Source organism: Chiloscyllium punctatum, chromosome 36 (genome assembly GCF_047496795.1).
Source record: "Chiloscyllium punctatum isolate Juve2018m chromosome 36, sChiPun1.3, whole genome shotgun sequence".
NCBI lineage: Eukaryota > Metazoa > Chordata > Chondrichthyes > Orectolobiformes > Hemiscylliidae > Chiloscyllium > Chiloscyllium punctatum.
In genome coordinates, this window is record NC_092774.1 from 67,828,659 (window position 1) to 67,853,606 (window position 24,948).

General features: G+C 45.9%; 2 protein-coding genes and 1 non-coding gene across 3 annotated transcripts in view; 2 read left to right on the plus strand and 1 right to left on the minus strand.

Annotated features, from left to right (window-relative positions):
- LOC140460630 (uncharacterized) overlaps window positions 1-24,948 on the minus strand; it is a 569,010-nt gene that overhangs the window by 358,900 nt on the left and 185,162 nt on the right. The window lies entirely within an intron of this gene.
- LOC140460632 (uncharacterized) overlaps window positions 1-24,948 on the plus strand; it is a 1,198,404-nt gene that overhangs the window by 157,175 nt on the left and 1,016,281 nt on the right. The gene's annotated exons all lie outside the window — the stretch shown is intronic.
- trnaw-cca (transfer RNA tryptophan (anticodon CCA)) lies at window positions 2,404-2,475 on the plus strand. The gene has a single exon. It is a non-coding gene; the product is annotated as a tRNA-Trp (tRNA).

Here is a 24,948-nt window from a genome sequence, read left to right on the forward strand (position 1 = left end):
AAGCCAGGCAGCACCAGGGTGTGGAGTAGTCAGCGTGTTGGGTATTAACCCTTCTTCAGGACTGAAACGTTGACTTCTCTGTGAGAAACGATTTACGGAAATGTTGCTGGGGGTGGGAGGATTTGAGCTACAGGGAAAGGCTGAATAGGCTGGGGCTGTTTTCACTGGAGCATCGGAGGCAGCGGAATGATCAAATTGAGGTTACAAAATCATGAGGGGCATGGACAGGGTAATAGACAAGGTCTTTTCCCTGGGCTGGGGGAGTCCAGAACTCGAGGGCATAGGTTTAGGGTAAGAGGCGAAATATATAAAAAGGGACAACTTCTTCATGCAGAGGGTGGTATATAAATGAAATGAGCTGCCACAGGATATGGGTCAGGTGTTGTCAAATGGGAGTATATTAATTTAGGATATCAGGTCAGCATGGACAAGTTGGACCGAAGGGTCTGTTTCCATGCTGTACGTGTCTCTGACTACTGGTCCTGATGTAAGTTTAAAATAGAGTCCAAGTAACTTTGAATAGTTCAATCTTGTTGTGCTCACCTCCTGAAAAGTTTCAGATGAATCCCTCTGAGAGATACTGTTTAAACATGCTGAGTTGGACAAAGTATCCCATCAAGTTCAACACAAACCCAGAGTTGAAGAAGTCAGAAGTCAGAACACCAAGGGGACCAAAACTGATCACAATATTCCAGATACAACCTCATCCAGATACGGCCTCATCAACGTCCTGTATAACTACAACATAACTTGCCAACATCTGTACTCAATTCCCTAACTGATGAAGGCCAGTGTGCTGAAACCTTTCTTCACTACCTTGTGTACCGATGTTGTCAGAGATATAGGACCTACATTAAACTGATGCAGAATCCAGCTGCTGAGAGCCCAGAAGCAGAGTAATGCTGCGTGAGTGTGCTAGGCTTTAGATTTTGACACCACCTCCCCACACTTCTGGAAACCTCAGGTCTGTAGCTTGCCTTCTTATCCTTGAGGGTTTTCCACCTGTTTGAAACAGCCTGTCCTGCAATTAACCCCTTTACGCCAAGGCATTCCTTCTACAGACAGAATTAATTGTCCTTCTGTCACACAGTTATTAAACACCATTATCTCATCTGTCCAAAGGAACAGCTCATTGTTTTGCCTCCTCCTGCCCAGTGATAATTAATGTATGTTATTTGTGAACTCCCTTGTAGCGGTTTCTCATTGTCCCTTTCGTTTCTTGGTCCAGAAGGAGTTATTGCTGACTCATGAAGTTATCAAAGTTCTGGAGTTTACAGGATCACACCACATTCCTCTCTGCCTCCCCCAGGAATAACGATTGCTCCTGAGATACTCACAGTTCCTGACGTTCCTTGATATCCCCAAATACAATCCATATGTCAGGAAATCACTGGTGCTGTCCTGACATAGATAGTCAATGTTTGAACAGAAGATTATGGGGAGAAAATGCAGAAATCCGAAATGCAAAGAGACTTGGGAGTTCAAGTCCAGGATTTTCTCAAAGTAAACTTGCAGGTTGAATTGCACTTTCCCCTGCAAGTGCCGAATGTGTGACACCAGCCCATTTACCTATTCCCTCCTCGCTATCCAAGGGGCCAAACTTACCTTCCAGGTGAAGTGGCACTTTCCCTGCACTACCCACAACCCAGTCTACTGCATTTGCTGCTCACAATATGGGCTCATCTACATTGGGGAAAACGAACCGTAAACTGGGTGACTGCTGCACAGAACATCTACGTTCTGCCTGCAAAAAAGACCCTGAGCTTCCAGTTGCCTGCCAATTCCACACCCCACCCTGTTCCCTTCCAACATCTCTGTCTCAGGTTTGCTGTTGTGTTCCAGCGAAGCTCAGCACCAGAAGAACGAAGAGCACCGAATATTACACTTGGGGACATTGCATCCCTCCGGTCCCAACAGCGAATTCAATAATTCTAAGGCCTGAACTCCATGGTATCCTCGTCCCTGCCGCACACGCCAAGCCTTGTTATCACATAGTCTGTCATTCCACACTACTTAACCACGAACAGTGTCCATTAACAGTTATTCACCCCCACCCCCCCACCCCCAACTCCACGCAGATCGTTATCAACACCTTTTTCTGTCCAACAGTTCTTCCTTCGGTTTGGGCTCTGTCCTGATCTTCCCTTCCTCCCACAATATCTCCTGCATATAAACCGACATTTTCCCAATCACCATCTGTTCTGTGGAAGGGTCACCGGCAACTCCTGTTTTTTGTTCCTGATATACAGCATCCGCAGTTCTTTCAGATTTTTATTGAGAGAGAGTTGGAAATTGTTTCGAGAGACAGAAGGAGAAGGGGGAGAAACAGAACAGACATGAACGTAAAATCATTGTAGTGCGATCACTTCCCTTAAGCATCAATAGAGCGCGTGGGTCCTCTGTGAGCTTGTGGCGCAACGGTAGCGCGTCTGACTCCAGATCAGAAGGTTGTGTGTTCAAATCACGTCAGGCTCACTGCAATCAGCGTCTAACATTTCAAATGAAGAAAGGAGTACGTCGGTTATATCGAAAGTTCTTTGCAGAAGCTTTCGATCACATGTGAATCTTTGCTGTCAGTTTGATTTGTGAACACTCTGTCAGGGAGGTGGTGTGCCTATTGTTTGGGTAAATGCTCAGCTCCCCGCAATGTGAGAAGTCGAACACAAACTGTTCATCACGGGATTTAAACACACAGCCGCTTCGTTCAGTTGGTGACAGCGCAGTGTGAATAACATTATACCGATATTTTTACAACATAATCTAGAGATTTCCATCCAGGTTTTAGTCACATCAAACTGCCACGTAATGATGTTATGGTCTCAGTAAACTATAATAACGTGAAGATCGCTGGGATGATTTTCTACATCCGACTGCAATATAAACACAGATCATTGTTTCCAGTTTTGGTGGAACAAAATACATCATATTGATGGAAAATTACAGTTAGTGCAAACTCAGCTAACCATCGATAAATATTAATCCTGTTCACTTCAATGGCCAAATTTCAATTCAGAAACCAAGTGCACTCGGCTGCTTGTAACATAGACAACATGACAAAATGGCTCATAGGAGGAGAAATGGGGCATTGAGGAGGAGTGAAATGTTTGCTTTTGGTCACCTCCACAATTGTTAGAAAAACAGGTTGAAAGGATTCTTAAAAGGTGTCTGAAGTAGTGGTGAGGGATAACACTTCAGACAGCGCAAAGTGGAAGACCACTTTCTAGTGGAAGAAAAAGACATTCCTTATTTCTGAAAGAACTGGGAAACAGAAGAGGGGATGAAATCTGACTTGGGAGCTATTTCCTATTTGTTGAGGATGTTGCTTCATCACAGTCTTGGTTTAGAGCATAAGCTCTTCATCAGGAATAAAGGGTGGCCCAAGGGGGCTGAGAGATAAATGGGAAGGAAGTGGGGCTGGAGGGAAGGCAGCTGGTAGTTCAATAGGTAGATGGAGGTAGGGATTGATGGTGATAGGTCAGACATGAGGGTGAAGTAAATAGGTGAGAAGCAAGGTGGACAGGTATGACAGGTCAAGAGGTTGGTGTCGAATTGGAAGGTTGGATTTGGAACAAGGTGGGGGAGAGGAAATAAGGAAACTGATGAAAGCTGCATTGATACCATGTAGTTGGAGGGTCCTAAAGCAGAAGTTGAGGTGTTTTTCCTACACGTGTCGGGTAGCAAGAGGTTGGCAGTGGAGGAGGCCCAGGACTTGCATGTCCTTGGTGGAATGGGAGGGGGAGTTAAAGTGGTAAAAAAAATGACTGCAGATGCTGAAAACCAAATACTGGAATAGTGGTGCTGGAAGAGCACAGCAGTTCAGGCAGCTTCCAACGAGCAGCGAAATTGACGTTTCGGGCAAAAGCCCTTCATCAGGAATAAGGCAGTGAGCCTGAAGCGTGGAGAGATAAGCTAGAGGAGGGTGGTATAAAGTGTTCAGCCACAGGGCGGTGTGTCGGTTAGAATTAGAGTCCAAGAGTTGTTCCCTGAAATATTCGGTTAGTTGGCATCCAGTTTCCCCAATGTGGTTGAGACCATATTGCGAGCAATGGACATAATCTTATAAATAGATTGCATAAATCTTAGCCTGCCAGAATTATTTTCTTTTATTAAATTAAAGAAAATTTTTATTCAATTGGATGACTGCATGAAACGGTTTGTTGGTCAGATTTGAATCATCACTCCCAAATGAGACGATGCCATGAATATCAGTGAACTGCTCTTTTTGTTAAAAACCACAAGTTCTTGATTTATTTTCACAACTTACTGGTATTCACACCTGCACATTCAATGTCTAACTCTGACATCAGAAATTAAATTACAGCATTAATGTTGACTTGAAATATTCGAACAAACAAATTAATAGCACACAGTGAATCACAAGTCTGATTAATCTGAAATTAAATTTGACCAAAAAAATATAAAATCAAGATGGGAGATAAGAAATGGGGGAAGGGCAGAAGGCGAGAAATGCAGCATCATAGAAAGTGCTCCCCCAGAGTGTGCATTTTACCAACGACCACTGCTAAATATAAACACTCTGATATGATCCTTCGGATTTAATGTAAACCATAGCCCCATACAGAAGGTACCATTTAAATGAGTCAAAAATACAAGCATTGAGCAAATCCAGCTTCCAGCCTTACCCCCTCCCCCCCCCCCCCCCCCCCCCCTCGCTTCTTGGAGCTTGGGCCATCCTCCAGCGCCGGGGGGTTGTTGAACTCCTGGGCTCCAGCGGCCACGCCTCCACTGAAGAAGCTTTGGGAAACAGATGCAAAGGCAAGATGCAGAACAGAGAACCTTTGTATATGAAAGCAGCTGACAGAGACATTGAGCAATAGAATCACATGGTTTTTACCCATCGACCTCTGGGTTATCTACCCAGCACACTCACGCAGCAATTCTCTACTTCTGTGCTCCCAGCAGCTGGATTGTGGATCAGTTTAAAGGAGGTTCTATATCTCTGATTACATTGGTACACAAGGCAGTGAAGAAAGGTTTCAGCACACTGGCCTTCATCAGCTATGGAATTGAGTATAGATGTTGGCAAGTTATGTTGTAGTTATACAGGACGTTGATGAGGCCGCACCTGGAATATTGTGATCAGTTTTGGTCCCCTTGGTGTTCTGACTTCTGACTTCTTCAACTCTGGGTTTGTGTTGAACTTGATGGGATACTTTGTCTAACTCAGCATGTTTAAACAGTATCTCTCAGAGGGATTCATCTGAAACTTTTCAGGAGGTGAGCTCAACAAGATTGAACTATTCAAAGTTACTTGGACTCTATTTTAAACTTACATCAGGACCAGTAGTCAGAGACACTTACAGCATGGAAACAGACCCTTCGATCCAACTTGTCCATGCTGACCTGATATCCTATATTAATCTACTCCCATTTGACAGCACCTGACCCATATAGTCTGGCAGCTCATTTCATATATGTACCATCCTCTGCATGAAGAAGTTGTCCCTTTAATTTGTTTCGCCTCTCACCCTAAACCTATGCCCTCTAGTTCTGGACTCCCCTACCCAAGGAAAGGACATTGTCTATTACACTGTCCATGCCCCTCATGATTATATAACCGCTATTAGGTCACTTCTCTGCCTCCGATGCTCCAGTGAAAACAACCGCACGCTATTCAGCCAGTCCCTGCAGCTCAAACCCTCCAACCCCCAGCAACATTCATGTAAATCTTTTCTCATAGATAAGTCACTCTTTCAGTCCTGAAGGAGCGTTAATACCCAAAACGCTGACTACTCCACATCCTGGTGCTGCCTGGCTTGCTGTATTCTCCCAACCCCTGGCTTGCCAACTTCGGGTTGCAATATGTAGTGGCTCAGTGATTACCACTGCAGCCTCACAGTGCTGGGGACCCAGATTTGATTCCAGCCTTGGGTGGCTGTCTGTGAGGACTTTGCACTTTCCCCCAATGTCTGAGTGAGTTTTCTCTGGGTGGTCCTGTTTTCTTCCATAAACCAAAGATGTGCAGGTCATGTGGATGGGCCATGCTTAATTGCCCATAGAGTTAGGTACATTAGTCAGAGGGAAATGTGTCTGGATGGTTTACACTTCGGAGGGTCGATGTGGACTTGTTTGAATGAATGGCCTGTTTCCACACTGTAGCTAATCTCATCCAATACTTCTGTTACTAACGAATGGCAGAGTAGGCCAAACATCTTCTCCGATGGTCTGTGATCTTAGGTTTCTCTGGATCATTTCATTGGCAATGTGCAGTCCCGAGCTCAATGAGCAACAGTGTCCACTGAAGGCAAAGCTCACAGAATCATAGAACCCCCACAATGTGGAAACAGGTCCTTCAGCCGAACACATCTGCACTGATCTTCCGAAAACTAACCCACTCAGATCCATTTTCCTACCCTCCTTAACTTGCACACAGACTCCCAAGGGTGGAATTATTCCTGGGTTCCTGGTGCCATGAGGCAGCAGTGCTAACCCTGAGCCATCATGGAGTTGTGATTGTGGGGTGTCAGGAAGGCAATTGCAGTCCAGCAGAAGACTAAAACAGCCCACCTACTCTCCCACTGCACCCACTGTCAGAACTGGCAGGAGGTTCAGACCTGGGAGGTGACTGAAGGCATCATCACTGGTAGGATCTGATTGCTGGGAGCGCTGGTGCCCCCGCTGGTGCTTCCGCAAGTTGTAGGAAAACATGAACCTCTTCCCACACTCGGTCCAGCTGGAGGGCATCTCCCAGGTGTGGGCACATTGGTGCTTCAGTAGGGCAAAGGAATTGCTGAAGGCTTTCCCACACTTAGGGCAGCAGAATGGCCTCCCCTCCTCCGCCACTCTCCCCCCCCACCCCCCACCCCACCACCAAACCCCCGTGTGGTCCAGCTGGAGATTCAGCAGTGTGGAGGAGCAGGTAAAGACCTTCCCACATTCGGGGCAGGAGAACGGCTTCTCCCCGGTGTGGATAGACTGGTGCCTCAGCAGGGTCGAGGAATTGCTGAAGGCCTTCCTGCACATAGGCAACTGAACGACCTCTCTACCATTTGGACACACCAATGGGCCAGTACGTCGGAGGAAAGAGCAATGCCCCTCCTGCAGTTGGGGCAGAAGAACGGCCTCTCAGTGTGGACCCACTGGTGTCTCAACAGGTGGGAATAACTGCTGAAGGCCATCTCGCACTTGGGGCCGGAGAACAGCCTTCCCTGGTGTGGACCAACTGGTGCGTCAGCAGGGCAGAGGAATCACTGAAGGCCTTCCCACACTCAGGGCAGCAGAAGGGCCTCTTCCCCTCTGTGGACCCATTGGTGCTTCAGAACCCTTTCAAATGTCACAATATCCTTCTGATTGGAGGAACACCAGAATTGCACACAATATTCTAAAAGTGGTCTCACCAATGTCCTGTACAGCCACAACATAACTTCCCAACTCCAATTCAGGCAGCATTCAAGCAGCTTCGAAATCGACGTTTCGGGCAAAAGCCCTTCGTCAGGAATAAAGGCAGTGAGCCTGAAGCATGGAGAGATAAGCTTATCTCTCCATGCTTCAGGCTCACTGCCTTTATTCCTGACGAAGGGCTTTTGCCTGAAACGTCGATTTCGAAGCTCCTTGGATGCTGCCTGAACTTCTGTGCTCTTCCAGCACCACTAATCCAGCATCTGGTTTCCAGCATCTGCAGTCATTGTTTTTATCTTCCCAACTCCAATACTCATTCAGAGGATTGGGAACGCTTTCAAAACCCACAAAAAACAAACAGGAAAGAATGGAGGGACAAACCGAATTTTTGAGAGTGAGCTTGGAAGCATCAGTGAGAAATCTGCGGAATGGGTTTATTGGGGACGCATTCTCCTTAAATACACTATATACGTATTTCTCTTGTGGTCTTCGTAGTTTCTCTGTGCTGCAGTGTGTAGTGGCTCGTTGAAATAATGTCCTGATGCAGCTTCGTTTGTGGGTGTTGGGATGATTGCTTCTGTGGTTAAGTATTTGGTTTGTGTGTGTTGTTTTTATGTAGATGCTAGTTTGAAGTTCCCCATTGACTGTTCGCTCTACTGTGACATCTAAGAATGCAGTTTGTTGTTGTTCTCCTCTTTTTCAAACTAGGAGCCCCCCTCAGGCCATAGTCTCACGACTTGGAACACCAATATACAGACTAGTCAAAGGCCTCCACTGAGGACTAAAACACCAAGTCGAAGATTCATGCCACTCCATTTACTCCATCCAAGAATTCCTGAACACCAAAGACACGAAGATAGAAGAGGATGGAATAATGTTGTCCTTTGACATAACAGCCCTGTTCACATCCATTAACATCAACGTGGCCAAAGAAAACTGAAGACACTACTCGAAGAACTAAAGACAAAAACACAGAACCAACTTCAGCAGCAAAGATAACACTGTCAACCTCGTGGAACTGTGCCTTACCACCCACTTCATATTCAGTAACAAGCCCTACAAACAAATCAACGAAACGCCCATGAAACACTTCTGTCATCAAAAAATGAAACAAATTAGAGGAAACGTACAACACCATCAACAATCTCCTTCCTGGCATAAAATTCACAAAAGAGGAGAACAACCACAAAGTGCCATTTCTAGATGTCACAGTCGACCGAACAATCAATGGTAAATTCAAAACAGCCTCTACAGGAAAACAGCACACGCGAACCAAGTACTTAGCTACAGAAGTAATCATCTCTACACATACAAACAAATCTGAACGAGGGCACTGTTTCAACGAAACACGACAGCACCCAGTGACTACGAAGACCAATAAGTAACTGTACAGCGCTTTTAAGGAGAATGGATAGCCAAGCAACACGCTGAAAATTGCTTCCCTGACCGGGAATTGAACCCGGGCCGCAGCGGTGAAAGCGCCGAATCCTAACCACTAGACCACCAGCTAGACACAGGCAAAGTTTGACAGCTCTCCTGAAAATTGCTTCCCTGCCCGGAACTCGAACCCGGGTCACGAAGTTCGAAGGCTAACACCAATGTCAGTTCATGTATCCATTGCTTCCGATGCGGTCTCTTCTACATTGGGGAGACTGGAGCCCCGCCGCAGAGTCAAGTCACAGCGTTTGAGGGAACATCTCCAGGACACCCGCAACAATCAAACCCATTGCCCTGTGGCCCAACATTTCAACCTCCCCTTCCCACTCTGCCAGGGACATGCATGTCCTGGGCCTCCTCCATCGCCGCTCCCTCCCCACCCGATGCCTGGAGGAAGAACGTCCCAACTTCTGCCTCGGATACATTCATCCCCAGAGCATCAATGTGGTCTGCACCAGTTTCCTCATTTCCCCTCCCCCCACCTTACCTCAGTTCCAACCTTCCAGCTCAGCGTTATCCTCATGACCTGTCCTACCTGCCAATCTCCCTCCCCACCTATCCGCTCCACCCTCCTCTCTGATCTGTCACCTCCATCCCCACCCCCATTCACCTATTTTACTTTTTGCTACCTTCGGCCCAGCACACCCTACCCCCAATTTATCTCTCCACTCTGGAGGGGTCCTGCCTCTATTCCTGATGAAGGGCTTTTGCCCGAAACATCGATTTTCCTGCTCCTCGGAAGCTGTCTGACCTGCTGTGCTTTTCCAGCACCACTCTGATCTAAACTCTGGTTTCCAGCATCTGCAGTCCTCACTTTTGCCTCCCCAATAAACCCAGTGTGCCGATTTCACATCAACAAACTGACACAAGCAGACACAACGTCTGCAGAAACCTTAGCCACATTACTTTACATTAAAGACATCTGGGAAATGATGTCCAGACAATTCAAACCTCTCAGCAGCATGGTTGCCCACAAACCTCCCAACATACTTAAACAGGGGCTAATGAACCTGAAATACCCGATACAAACAACCAGCAAACGAATGTTATTTACAAAATACTTTACAAGGAAATATATACATGAACTCTGCCGCACAGTTCTCTGCGGCAAGAAATGCTGGGATAAGAAAAGGAAGATTTTTTTTAGCCAAAACGAATCGGCACTGACTGGACAGCCATTTAAAATCAACGCTGTCAGCCCAGGATGGAAGACCCGAAGGGATGAACAGTTTTCTTATTTCCTGAAGATTTACAAAGCTGAGACTGGGTTTGGTGTTTGTTCCCTTTCCACTCCCAAGAGCCGCAGTGTTGGGGCGGTGAGTTGGGAAAAGTGAAATGTGCCCGTGAGCAGCGTGTGGGACTATTTCAGCTTCCCCTCCTCTGACAGCGCTGTGAGTTGACTCAGATGTTCTCAGGGACACTTACTGACGCGACACAGTGAAAAGAGTCTCATTCCCGCAGTTCGGGAATTCAAACCGTATGCCGGCTTCAGGACAATGAGAAAAATGAATTGGGGTGTGTGAAGAAGCTGTGAGCTGCATTTCAAACAGGTAGGTGGAGTCAGATGCGTCATCCATTGCGCCCCTGTCACTGTGCGGATCTGACGCCGCCATGCTGCAGAGTTCTGACGTTAACACGGACATGCGCAGCAATGGGAACATTCACAAGAGGAACAGCCAAAGATAATCACCGTCACTGCTTCCCTTCCATAGTCCCAACTTTGCGAAGCAGTATCTTTCACTGGCAAATAAAACGCCTTTGTCCTCAGGTGCCTGCTTAACTTCGATTACGACTTCACGCCCCTCACTGTTCGATCTCATTTCCAAACTCTTGGCTCATCGCCTCAATAGCAGCTCTATGGGTATCTGCTTGTTCCACCCTCACAGGCAGTGGGCGACAAATTCCCGACCAGTCCCAATGTGATTGAAATACTTCAACCCCTCCACTGATTTGCATCTTTAAAAAAACCGTGGAGCAATCTGCCTTTCTTTTTGACGTCGTTTCTCAACTGTAGTCGTCAGGGTTCACACCTGCGTGGGGAAACCGCAATGGATTTCATGTCCATCGCATTCACCACTCGGCCCACCAATACAGAACCACACTGACAGCTTCATTTCCCAGGTCTCTCTGCTTGTGGAGGTTAGAAAGAGTGAATCATTGCAGAGTTTGTTTGAATTCAATCACTTCTCAGGTTTCGAAAGGGTTAAATATCTGCAAATGGCGAGTCTGCGTGTTTCATCCCGGTAGATGAAATGGACGTTCAGTTAAAAACAAAAACAGAAATTGCAGGAGCAACTCAGCAGGTCAGGCAGCATCCGTGGAAAGAGAATCAGAGACAACATTTCAGAACTCGTTTTTTTCCTCATCCAGGTCCAGCCAATCCTGCTGAGTTTCTCCAGCAGTTTCGCTTTCTGTCTCGGATTCTCAGCATCCGCAGTCATTTATGTTAGAAATTCAATCATTTCAGAAACCCCTTTGTGCTGCCTCAGTGGAATAGATTTCCGTTTGGGAAACATTTTCCTGACACCATTAAAAACGTGCACTTTCGTAGCCAAGAAAGCGGTAGGAGCGAGAACAAGGAACACGCCGTCCCTGGTTGGTCTTGAACCACCAACTTTGCGGTTAACAATCGAATGCGCTGACCAATTGCGCCACAGAGACAGGTCCAAGCGCCGCATGCACAGTGTCTTTGAGGAACCTACTAATCAATTCATAATTCAACCCGCCCCGCCCAAAATTACCATTGTCTTCTATCAGTTTTACTTTTCCATAATAAAGCCTTGGACATTCATTGTGGAGACATGGGGACAGCCTGATCCCACCATCTGCAGGCACATCCATGTCACGAGGAACGAGCTCTCCACCACCGGGGCCATCGCCCTCCGAGCCTTTCAGTGTTTTGCCTCTTCCTGAATTTTCTCATTGGCCCCGAGCCGAGAAGGGGTTTGACTTCCTGATGTGCAGAGAATTCTTTCAATGTCTCGGGTCAGTTCAGGTCCCGAGAATATCAGAGTCAATCAGCCTCTTAAACAAGGGGATGGTGTCTGGACTGTCTCTGCTCAGTCCGTCAGTTCATCCTTCATTCTCCTCTAATTCCACTTCCCAAAGAGTTTCGAAAGATTCACAAAGCTGGAGACTGGGATTTCTGTTTTACTTCCTGAACATTTTTCCACCTGCTAACTGACGATATTTTGACAAAACCTCTTCCCCATTGTAACATTTGCATCATGTTCAGGGATGAGCAATTTCCAATCCCAAGTTTGGGAATGTTCTCTTTGGAGCAAAGAAGGTTAACTGGAGATTTCCAGGGGCTGTTGGCAATGATGGGAGAAGACGTGGTGTGAATGGGCAGGTTAATGATCAGAAGAACCTATTGCCACTGACTAGGGTAAGTTACCAGAGGACAGGGATTGAAGTTCTTTAATGGAAAGCAGCATTTGTGTCGAACAAACACAGCGAATACTGCAGAAAGCCAACGGGTCGAGCAGCATCCGTGGAAAGGGAAACAGAGCTGACGTTTTGAGTGTGCTACGGTTTTTGTTCAGAACTCAGTCTTTTGCCTCTTCCCGAAGTTGGTCCAGGTCTGTGTCTCAATTGGCAAACACATGACAAGTGCAGTGCTGCAATGTGAAGTTATAGCCTTTGCTGTTTAAAAAAAAAAGTAGTGCATTGTTAAAATGATTATATGTTGGAATGTGGAGCAAGTGAGGACTGGAGGTGAAAGTCGAAAAATGTGGCACTGGAAAAGCACAACAGGTCAGGCAGCATCTGAGGAACAGGACAGTGAACGTTTCGGGCACAAGCCCTTCATCAGGAATGATGTATGGATGTACTAAGGGGTCTCAGAGTCCCTCCACACCAGTCAATGCCAGTTGTCGGGCAGATGCAGCAGGCAATGAGCAAGGCAAGTGGTATATTACGAAGAGGAATTGAGTTCAGAAGTGGGGTCATTGAACATATTCATGGCGAAGTTCATCTGAGTTTTGAACAACAAAGAAGTGGATGCTTATAGGGGGAGGTAAGAAAATGGTTTTAAGACCAGTACAGATCAGTCACAGAGTCAGACAGTACTGAACAGACCCTTCATCCAACTAGTCCATGCTGAGTATGTTCTCAAACTAAACTCGTCCCACCTACCAGTGTTTGGCCCATAACCCTTCCAACCTTTCGTATTCATGTACTTATCCAAATGTCTTTTGAACGTCGTAACTGTACGTGTATAAAATCATGAGGGGCATGGATAGGATAAATAGACAAAGTCGTTTCCTGGGGTGGGGGTGTCCAGAAGGAGAGGGCATGGGTTTCGCGTTAGAGGGGAAAGATACAAAAGAGATCTAACGGGCAACTTTTTGACGCAGAGAATGATACGTTTATTGAATGATCTGCCAGAGGAAGTGTTGAAGGCTAGTACGATTGAAACATTTAAAAGGCATTTGGGTAGGTCTATGAATAGGAAGGGTTTGGAGGGATATGGGGCCGTGTGCTGTCAGGTAGGACTAGATTGGGTTGTGATAGTTGGTCACCATGGACAAGTTGGACCAAACAGTCTGTTTCTATGCTGTACATCTCTACCTCAATGTTCAACATACGCAGTGACCTGGCCTCCACAGTTTTCTGTGACAATGAATTCCATAGATTCACCACTCTCTGGCTAAAGAAGTTTCTCCTAATCTCCATTCTCCCTTTATGCTAAGGCTATGCCCATGGGTATTAGTCTCTCCTCCCAATGAAAACATCTTCCCAATGTCCACTCTGTCCAGGCCGTTCAATGTTCTGTACGTTTCAGTTAGATCTCCCTTGAATGTGGGCCTGTTAATCAGCATGAATCAAACCCTTCAGGATGAGGACATCCGTGATTAGACTCAACAAACTGAGAATGGAGGGTGAGAGTGTGGGATGGAGATTTTCAGCTTTTAGGGAGTAAGGTTGGAAAGAAAGTTTAATATAAATTATAATTGATCAGATGAGCCGATGGGCCAAGGAGTCGTGGATGGAGTTTAATTTAGACAAATATGAGCTGTTGCATTTTGATGAGGCAACTCAGGGCAGGACCTATGCGGTTAATGGTAAATTCATGGAATTCTGTGCTCAAAGAAGCAGTGGAGGCAGCTTCATTAAGACACTGTTGGATGGGTTTTTTTTTGCGTGGTAAGGGAATTAAGGGAAGTTGGGATAATGCAATTAGGAGGAGCTGAGACGATTGATCGATCCGCCATGATTGTAATGAATGGCGGAGCAGGGTCGATGGGCCAAATGGCCTACTCCTTCTATTACTTTGAAACGATAACCCTGCGTTTCCCATGGTCAACCCACCTAACCTGCACATCCCTGGACACTAGGCAATTTAGCATAGCAATCGAAATCAAGAGCAGTGAGCAATGTAGTGATGTGGAAACCAAACACCAGAGAATGAGAGAAAGGGACAAGGAGAATAAATGTACTAGCAATCAAAACTGGATTCTAACCATCACAAAATATAAAACTAAAAGCTGCATTGTAAAAAAAGCGAATTAATTGACTGCACACATTGAAGAGAATAATTATGATCTGAGACTCCTTACAGAGATATGGCTTCAGAATGACAAGGATTGGATCCGGAATATCGAGGGGAGATGTGGCATTCAAGTCGAGTGAGAGGCTCAGTAAAGGTAGAGGGTGGGCACTGCTAATCAAAGCACTGATAACATGGTAGTCTGGTGTCAGCTAGGATTTCAGGTCCTGATTTCTCTGTCCTCTGATCTCCCTGTTCCCACAGAATTAAATGTTGTCTGTTCTCAGCTCTGCTCGATTTCTGTTGAAGCTTTGACCCCCTTTTTACACCTTCTGGAGCAACAAAATATTCTGAGCCTCCTGGAAATGACACCTTATCTATACCCCTCCTGATTTTAAAAATCTCGATAAAGTTATCTGTCAACTTGCTCGGCTCTGTTGGAAAAATGTCCCAGCTTCTTCTTAATTCAAACCCTCCATTCCCAGCAACACGCTGGCAAAGTAAGGAATAGGGAATTGCATCAAATCACATAAATGTACTGTCTGAAATAATCTAGCTGTGCTCTGGCCTGAGATATTGAGAGTCCCTGGTGTAAGTAATTACGAATGCAATAATTTTGGTCACAGAATTGAACAATCATTTTGCAACAAAGGGGTCTACTTTGATAAGGAGGTAGCAGTCATTTCTAGGGTAAGTGAACAGTTTGTAGATCAGGGAGATGAAGTTCCAGACACTTGGGAAGGGCTAGAATTGAATTTGATAAATAAGACAAAGAACTGTGGATGCTGGAAATCTGAAACAAAAACTGAGAACACTGGAAAAACTCAGCAGGACTGCAAGCATCTGTGGAGAGAAAGCAGAGTTAAAATTTCGATTCCAACAACTCCTCTTCAGGATTCTGAAATAGTTTAAGCCTGGCAGTAAGTTCAGGTAACCTTTACTGCGACCCAACTTTGTTACAGCTTCAGATCTCCACATCACAAGGTGTACAAAAAGTAGCTTTTCTTAAAAAAAAGCACCTCAAGCTCAAAGTGCGCACACTCACCCCCCACTCCCCCCACCACACTTTCTTTATTATTGGTTCGTTGAGTTGTCCCTTTGTAACTGGATCCTTCGTACAGCCGGGTAAAGCATGCAGCTGGGACGACTGAGTGAATCCTTTCGCGCAACGGCAGTTTCCATCACTGAAAAGGACATGAATGAATCAGATGGGTTTTTGCCCTCTAAAAACGGTTTCATCCTAAGATTCTGAAGTCCAGATGACTGACCGAATCCCAATTCTGCCATCTGCCGCGACGGGATTCGAACCTGAGAGTCCCCAGAGCTGGGTTGTTAGCGGCGCTCGACCATCGCTCCTTCTATCCCCCCTGCAATGGCACGTGAACGCGCTGGTGCCTCCACAGGTGGGAGGAGCAGGTGAAGCCCTTTTGGAACTGACAGCAGGTGAACGGCCTCTCTCCGGTGTGGACCCACTGGTGTGTCAGCAGTGCAGCTGACTGAGTGAACCCCCTTCCGTACATGGGGCACGTGAATGGCTTCTTTCACTTGTGGACCCACTGGTGCGTCTCCAGCTGGCTGATCCGACTGAAGCCCTTCCTGCACAACGAGCAGGTGAATGGCCTCTCCCCGCTGTGAATACGTCTGTGGGTTTCCAACACGGATGGGGAGGGAATCCTTTCCCTCAGTCCCCACATTTCCAAAATTTCTCCATTGGGGGAGCTTTCCTTGTGTTGGTCTGGGTTTGAAATTCCAATCCGAACGGGGACATAGTCTTTCCCACCGTTAGGGATGAGACTTTGATTCCCCCAAGCTGAGTAAATGGTGTCAAGCACTTTTCACAGTCAGCGCACTGAATCTCCCTCACTCGGTGTCTCAGTGTTCTTCCTGCCACACCAGTGTCCAAAATCTCTCAAGCAAACAAAAGCAACCATGTCTTCTTGATTGGAATGGTTGCTGATATTCAAGTCCCAATGAATCAAGCGGCTCTATCAGAACTTGATGTATCATTTGTTTTCAGATTTCTTTCGGCACGTCTTCCTGGAAAAAAAATCACAAAATAAGTGATCATTGGCAGTACACTTAAACGAACATTACATAGGTGGCAGTTCCTGTAGTTTGCCAGATGCCTGCTGATCACATAATACCTAGCACACAGAAACCTGAAATCCCTCATGCAGCCAGATAGGCTTAGGTGTGTTTAGAGGAAAACTTAATTCAAATCTAATCTAATCTTAAACTAAATACGTGTACATATATATATATCAATATGACAATCCTTTCAATGCGGCTCAGTTCCATGAGAAACTACACTTTTAATTGTGAACATGAGGAAAAAAGCAGTCATTTTCCAGGGTGCAAACTGCATACGTACCAAACTGAGGGAATACACAAGGAAAATACCTAAAATAGAGATAGAAAGTATTTGAGCACCTTTGCAGAATCTGCTCCCTCTGTGGATTCACTCCAGTTGCTACAAGTAAACCTCCCTGAGGGTCAGACAGCCCTGCATCGGGAAGCACTGGGATGGTCAACTACGACCAGTTTACATGGAGAACACATCTCCACATTAGCAGCCTCGAGGCAAACGTCCCTTCCTTCCACTTAAAGTTCAAGACCCCTCAAAGCAAAATTCCCCAGGTAAGTTTGGAAGAATTTCTTCCAGATGTTCACTAATCATTTCTATGAGCAATTTGTTAAAGTTTGAATATTGCGAGTTTTGAAAATTAGTGATTCTGAGCGAAATAATCGTTCGAATAACAGAATGTGGGAATTTAGACAGAGTTTATTTTTGCACATCGACGATATGTCTGCACAACAACATATGACACGACAGCAGTGAAGATCTTCTGACGTCATTCTCAAACGTGCCTGCCACACGCCAGATGAAAAGCTGAATACTTATCTGGAAAAACTGCCGGGCAATGCAGGAGAATGGCACAACGGGTGCGTGTTGGGACCATAACGCAAAAGAGAGACCATTCTCTCCTATTCATTCAACGTCGTCTTTAGCAGCTTTCCTGGATAACGGCGCTCTGTTCTGCACCTTGCCTTCACATCCACATCCCAAAAAAAGCTTCGACATAAATATTTCACAATGATATACTGGCCCAATGTGCACAGTTGAGGTGACAACCTGAGGGGTCAGTAAATCCCTAACTGACACTGACAAAGAGGCAGATTCATTAGACGCAAACGGGAATTCGGTGGTCATGTTTAAAGTAACGATGTGCAGAATTACATGGAGAAGGCAAGAGAATGATACGAAGAGAGACCCACGTTTACTTACTGTGTCGACCCAGCAGAGCGAAGGTGGGCTGCATGGCGTCTATTCAGAGTGAAATCACAAGAGAATGTGGGAAGTTAGAAAAAGTTTATATTTACACAGCCTCCATACGTCTGCGCAACGCCAGAGAAGACGACAGCAGTGAGGATCTTTGACATCAGTCTCGAACGTGCGTGACACGCGCCAGACGAAAGGCTGAAGGGACCTGTGGAGCGTCACGCTGTGCGTGTTAGCAGAGTGGCGCAGCGGGCCCGTGCTGGGCCTGTTGCCCAGAGGTCGATGGATCGAAACCATCCTCTGCTATTGTTCAGTACCTCCTTGAGCGACTTGCCTTTGCGATGGTACTCTTTCAAACCGTTCAAGTCAGGTGCTTTTGGAGGTCTGAGTGGTCTTCTCCTGTTCTTCGTCGGTTTCCGATGAACTGAATCGCAAAACCACTTCTCTGAGATGCCAATGAACTGATAACATTGAAACGCATGCCTTGTGGTTTCGTGCCTTCCCTGCAGTAGTTCGCCAAGTCCGTTCCGACGTGAATGAAAAGACGATCCGCATGTCAGAAACCGCATCCCGGGGACAGAATGACAAGCAGATGTTCTGGAAACTCTTTGCTTCTTGCAATTCTTGGAGCAAAGTGGAATGTATTTCACACTGAGCAAGTTTCAGCTGGCTCAGAGTCTCCAGTGTACGCTGCTCTCTTTCCCGCCAGCTCAGAGAGAGAACAATAGGAGGGACAAAGGAGTGAATAACGATCCGTGTGGGAGGGTGAATAACTGTTAATGGAGACCGTTAGTGGCTAACAATAAGTAGTGTGTCGTAGCAGACTATGTGATAACAAGGGCTCGTATGTGTGTGGTAGGGGTCAAGGACATGGGGGATTTCAGGCCCTAAAGTCATGGAACTCGATCTTGAAGACCGGAGGGTTCTAGGGTTTTGAAGTGGAATATGAGGCCTTGTTCTTCCGTCTGGAGCTGAGCTTTGCTGGAACACTGCTGCAAGCCTGAGACAGAGATGCTGGCCAGGGAACATGGTGGCGTGTTAAAGTGGCAGGAAAGCCGAAGCTCAGGGCCTTTTTTTGCGGGCAGAACCGAGATTTTCTGCGAAGCAGTCATCCAGTTTATACTTGGTGCTCCGTTGGGGAAACGACACTGTGAGCAGCGAATGCAGTAGACTAGGTTGCGGCAAATGTGCAGGTAAAGTGCTGCTTCACCTGGAAGGTATGTTCGAGCCTGGAAGGATATTCTGGAGGGAGCAGGTAAATTGTGCTTCTGCGTGAAATCACGGTTCGGAAAAACAGAATGTGGCAATTTAGACAGAGTTAATATTTGTTCGTCGGCGATATGTCTGCCGGTGCGCGATGGGAGCATAACCCAGAAGGGAAACCATCTTCCCAATTCACTCAATGTCGAGTTTAGCAGCTTTCCCGTATAACGGCGCACTGTTGTGCACCTCGCCTTCTGATCTGCTTCCCAAAAATCTTCGACGTAAATATTTCACATTGATACACAGGCCCAGTATGCAGAGTTGAGATGATACACCCGTGGAGGTCTCCGGGGTCTTCTCCTGTTCTCTGTGCCCTATGTTGAGGAGGGCAATACTTGTCACTGGTCACTCCGGTGTTAGAGAAAAGTTGAGAAAGAAAACGGTTTAATGTTCTGCCAGTAGAGAGGGCCCGGTTCCTGGGGACGGGCAAACGGCAGCAGAGAGACAGAATGAGAAGCAGCTGTTCATACAGTCATAGGGATGTACAGCATGGAAACAGACCCTTCGGTCCAACCCGTCCATGCCGACCAGATATCCCATCCCAATCTAGTCCCACCTGCCAGCACCCGGCCCATATACCTCCAAACCCTTCCCATTCATATATCCATCCAAACGCCTCTGAAATGTTGCAATTGTACCAATCTCCGCCACTTTCGCTGGCAGCTCATTCCATACACGCACCACCCCCTGCGTGAAAAAGTTGCCCCTTAGGTCTCTTTTATATCTTTCCCCTCTCACCCTAAACCCTAAAGCCCTCTAGTTCTTGACTCCCCGACCCCAGGGAAAAGACTTTGCCTATTTATCCTATCCATGCCCCTCATAATTTTGTAAACCTCCATAAAGTTACCCTTCAACCTCCGACGTTCCAGAGAAAACAGCCCCAGACTGTTCAATGTCAACTGGACTTGACTCTGAGCAAGACTCGGCTGGTTCAAGAGGTGGGGCGGGGGGCGGGACCGCGGCGCGCCAACCGTGTGGCTCGTTGGTCTAGGGGTATGATTCTCGCTTTGGGTCTTCGTCGACGCAGACGTGCGAGAGATCCCTGGTTCAAATCCCGGGCGAACACGAGTTTCATGACTTGCGCGAAAGTGCTTGTTTAATTTTATGCAAAAGCACCTTCGTAAAACGAGGTTGGGCTCCCTGGAGGACCAATGGGACAGAAAGCAGCGAAGTGAAATGATTGGAGATAGCGTTGAATAAGTTGACGTGAGTGGTGCAGTGTTTGAGGGATGTCAGCGCTGAGGGTCGATTGGAAATTTGGGACAGCTCTCTTGGGAGTACGGAAGTTTGAAATCTGGCCCGATTGAAGCTTTTCAAGTCATGCGAAGTCTAGACAGAGAACGTAATGTAGTCAAAATGTTCCCACGCCTGAAATGATCGGCACCACCCCCTGCATGAAAAAGTTGCCCCTTCGGTCTCTTTATAAATAGGCAAAGTCTTTTCCCTGGGGTCGGGGAGTCAAGAACTAGAGGGCTTTATGGTTTAGGGTGAGAGGGGAAAGATATAAAAGATATGCACCTTCAGGGCACAATCGCCTGAACACCCAGATCTCTAACTCCCCCTCGCGAGAACCAAGAATCCTCAGTTCTATTGAGAGGGGGAAATTGGATGTCAGTCATTTCTGTCGTAGAGAATGCATCATTTTTAAAAAAAACTGAGAAGGGCATTCCTGACAGAAGATTCAACAGAAGGCGGCACAGAATATTCCAACAGACACGTATCCTGGCTGTAATCTGAGAGACTAAATTCAATTTTTTGTTACGAGAGGGAATCATATTTATTGGATCAGCATATCACCAGAATCTTGTTTTATTCCGGAACAGTCAGTAGTTAGAAGGGATTTATTCGGTTTTTTAATAGTTTAGTTCATCTGTTCACCGTTACTGTTGGATAAATAAATGGATTTTTGTTGAGTGTTAGGGATTTATTTTTAAACATTAGAGCAGGTTATACCACTTTTCACATTAAATTGACAGATTATAGGGCGATGCGCTTCTCTTTGGGTGTTTCGGTTTGAGATCTCTGGTGGGGTGGGAGTTGGTGTCAGCTTTCCCTTTCTAACAGTATTGATGCGATGTCATGCTGAATGCAGTGGAGTCAATATTAATCCCAGCCTCTTGCTCTGGTTGTGGGTGAATCGCCTTAATTTGGTCACTGACTCAGAAACAACGCACAGAACCAACTGCTGAAACAATGATTCACACTTCATTGCACTTAACAACCAAAACTAAAAACCCTCAAGTAAGCAAGTTCAGTCTCACGGCTGCCACCCTCCCCCCACCCGGCTATCACCTGATTGCTGGCAGAATTTAACCGAGTTTCCATCGACAGTGCCCATCTCTGGAAGGGTCAAGGGGTTTGACGCAATATTCTTCTTCCAATACTGCTGCTGCATCGTTCTGGAGTGAGAACGTAGAACAATACAGCACAGTTCAGACCCTTCAGCCCTCGATGTTGTACCAGCCTTTTATCCAACTGCACACCCCTCAATTTACTCCCGTCCATGTGCTTGTTCAGCAGTCGCTTAAATGTCCTTAAATGTATCTGACTCTCATTCCAACCCTGGAAGTGCATTCCATGCACTCACCATTCAGAGTAAAAAACCTACCTCTGACATTTCCCCTAAACCTTCTTCCAATTACCTTAAAATTATGCCCTGTCATTTCTGACCTGGGGAAAAAGTCTCTAGCTATTTGTTCTATCTATGCCTCTCAACATATAGTACATCTCTATAAAGTCACCTCTCATCCTTCTTCGCTCCAATGAGAAAGGCCCTAGCTCCCCCAACCTAAGACATGCCCTGCATTCCAAGCAGCATCGAGGTAAATCTCCTCTGTACCCTCTCTCAGCTTCCTGTTGTGGGTCTGTTCGCCGAGCTGGGAATTTGTGTTGCAGATATTTCGTCCCCTGTCTAGGTGACATCCTCAGTGATTGGCAGCCTCCTGTGAAGCGCTTCTGTGATGTTTCCTCTGGCAACTTCCCTACACATCTTTCCTAAAATTAGGTGACTAAAAGTGAACACAATATTCTAAGTGTGATCTAAACAATACACCATACAGCTGCAGCATAACCTTGCAGCTCTTAAGTTCAAACTCCCTGCTAATGAAAGCCAACACAGCGTACACCTTCGTAACAACCTTCTCAACCTGGGTGGCAACCTTGAGCGATCTATGGACTTGGACTCCAAGATCCCTCTGTTCCACCACATGGTCAAGAATCCTGCCTTTAACCCCATAGGTTGAACAAACAGAGGAGTTTGGTGAAATGAGAATCATTAGATAAATGCTATTGAGTGAACTGATGGTGCTATGGGCTGGCAAATCTCTGGGTACAGGTGGATTTCATCATAGAATTTTAAAAGGTGGCTAATGAGTTCATATTTGCATTAATGTTAATTATCCAAGATTTATTAGATTCAGGCAAGTTTTCCTCAGACTGGAGAGTAACATATTTAATACTTCTGTCCTCGAAGGGAAAGATACATCATGGAAAATGTGGTCCCTTGAGTCTATGGCAATTAAACATTTGTTTTTGAATCAATTAAGGAGATTATAACCACCATGTCAAAGAGCTCGTGATAATTGAAAAGAATCAGCATGCTAATATGAAAACAAAATGTTGTTTCACCAATTTATTCATAGAATTCCGAGAGTGTGGAAAGAGACCATTTGGCCGATCAAGTCCTGCACCAACCCTCAAGTGCATCCCACCCAGATCCAGACCGCCACTCAACTCCCGTAACCCTGCATTTAGCATAGCTAACTCACCTAGCTTGTACATCCAAGGACATTACACAATCCAGCATGGCTAATCCACCCAACCTACACATCTTTGGACTGTGGAGCCCCCAGTGGAAACTCACAAAGACATAGACAGAACATGCAAACTCCAAACAGATAGTCGACTCAAGCCTGAAATCAAATAGGTGTCTCTGGCCATGAGAGGGAGCCACTGTGCCACCATGCTGTCCTCAAGGAATTATTTAAAAGAGTATGTAAATTGAAGCCTGTGGATATACTGAACTTGAATATCCTAAAGGTGTTTGACATGTTTTCACGAAAAGCATATTGCACAGAGGAGCTCATGGTGTAAAGTATAGTTATAGAACATCAACTGACTGGCAGAAAACAGAATATGCAAAAATGGTTCTTTTGTCAAATTGGTTGTATATGACAATGTATGGTGGGGTTCCAACAGGCATCTCTGCTGGCTCCTCAACTTTCTACAATTATATAGATGACTTACAGGAGGGGATCAAAGGTATGTGGTTACATTTGCAGGCAACACAAAGATAGATGGAGATGTACATTGTGGGGATGACATATCAATGATGCAGATTGATAAATTGGTTACATAAATAAGCAAAACTCTTGCAAGTGGTGTACAATATAGTAAAATGCAATTTGTTACCTACTTGGAGAACAACTGCATAATTCTGAGATGCAGAGGTATCTGGGGGCCTTGCAAATAAGTCACAAGTTAGAATGCAAGCACAGCAAGTGATTAGAAAGGCCAATGACATAAATGTAAGGCGATTATGCCTCAGTTACAGAGCAATGGTGGGACTACATCTTGAACACGGTGCTCAGTTTTGATATCCTTACCTAAGGAAGAATGAAAATGCATTAAAGGCAATTCCCAGAAGGTAAACTAGATTGAAACCCACAATGAACAGACCGTCTAATGGAAAATCATGAGACAGGCAGGTCTGACTTTCAACCAGAGTTTGGAATAGCAAGGGGTGATTTGATTGAAGTTTCTATGAGCCTGAATGGTCTTCAAAAGATGGATGTTGAAGGATGTTCACTGATTGTTGTGAACGAACAATTAGATCACCCATTTATAGAGTCATAGAGATGTACAACATAGAAACAGACCCTTTGGTCGAACCCGTCCATGCTGATCAGATATCCCAACCCAATCTAGTCCCACCTGCCAGTACCCGGCCCATATCCCTCCAAACCCTTCCTATTCATATACCCATCCAAATGCCTCTTAAATGTTGCAATTGTACCAGCCTCCACCACTTCCCCTGGCAACCCATTCCATACACATACCAACCTCTGCGTGAAAAGGTTGCCCCTTAGGTCTCTTTTATATCTTTCCCCTCTCACCCTAAACCTATGCCCGCTAGTTCTTGACTCTCCGACCCCAGGGAAAAGACTTTGCCTATTTATCCTATCCATGCCCTCATAATTTTGTAAACCTCTATAAGGTCACCCCTCAGCCTCCGATGCTCCAGCAGCTCAAATCCTCCAACCCTGGCAACATTCTTGTAAATAGTTTCTGAACACTTTCAAGTTTCACAACATCTTTCCAACAGGAAGGAGACCAGAATTGCACGCAATATTCCAACAGTGGGCTAACCAATGTCCAATACAGCCGCAACATGTCCTCTCAACTCATGTACTCAATACTCTGACCAATAAAGGAAAGCATACCAAATGCCTTCGTCACTTTCCTATCTACCTGCGACTCCACTTTCAAGGAGCTATGAACCTGCACTCAAAGGTCTCTTTGTTCAGCAACACTAAGTGCATAAGTCCTGCTAAGATTGGCTTTCCCAAAATGCAGCACCTCGCTTTTATCTGAATTAAACTCCATCTGCCATTTCTCAGCCCATTAGCCCATCCTGTTGTAATCCGAGGTAACTCTCTTCGCTGTCCACTGCACCTCCAATTTTGGTGTCATCTGCAAACTTACTAACTGTACCTCTTATGCTCGCATCAAAATCATTTTGTTAGATGACAAAAAGTAGAGGGTGCAGCACCAATCTTTGTGGCACTCCACTGGTCACAGGCCTCCAGTCTGAAACACAACCCTCCACCACCACCCTCTGTCTTCTATCTTTGAGCCAGTTCTGTATCCAAGTGGCTAGTTCTCCCTGTATTCCGTGAGATCTAACCTTGCTAATCAGTCTCCCATGGGGAAACTTGTCGAAAGCCTTACTGAAGTCCATATAGATCACATCTACTGCTCTGCCCTCATCAATCCTCTTTGTTACTTCTTCAAAAAATGCAATCATTTGTGACAAAGAAGGGGGGAAATGTTTTGGAAGGTTGTGCAGCTTTGGAATACTTTGCGACAGAAGATAGTGGAGGCAGGACCATTGAGTATT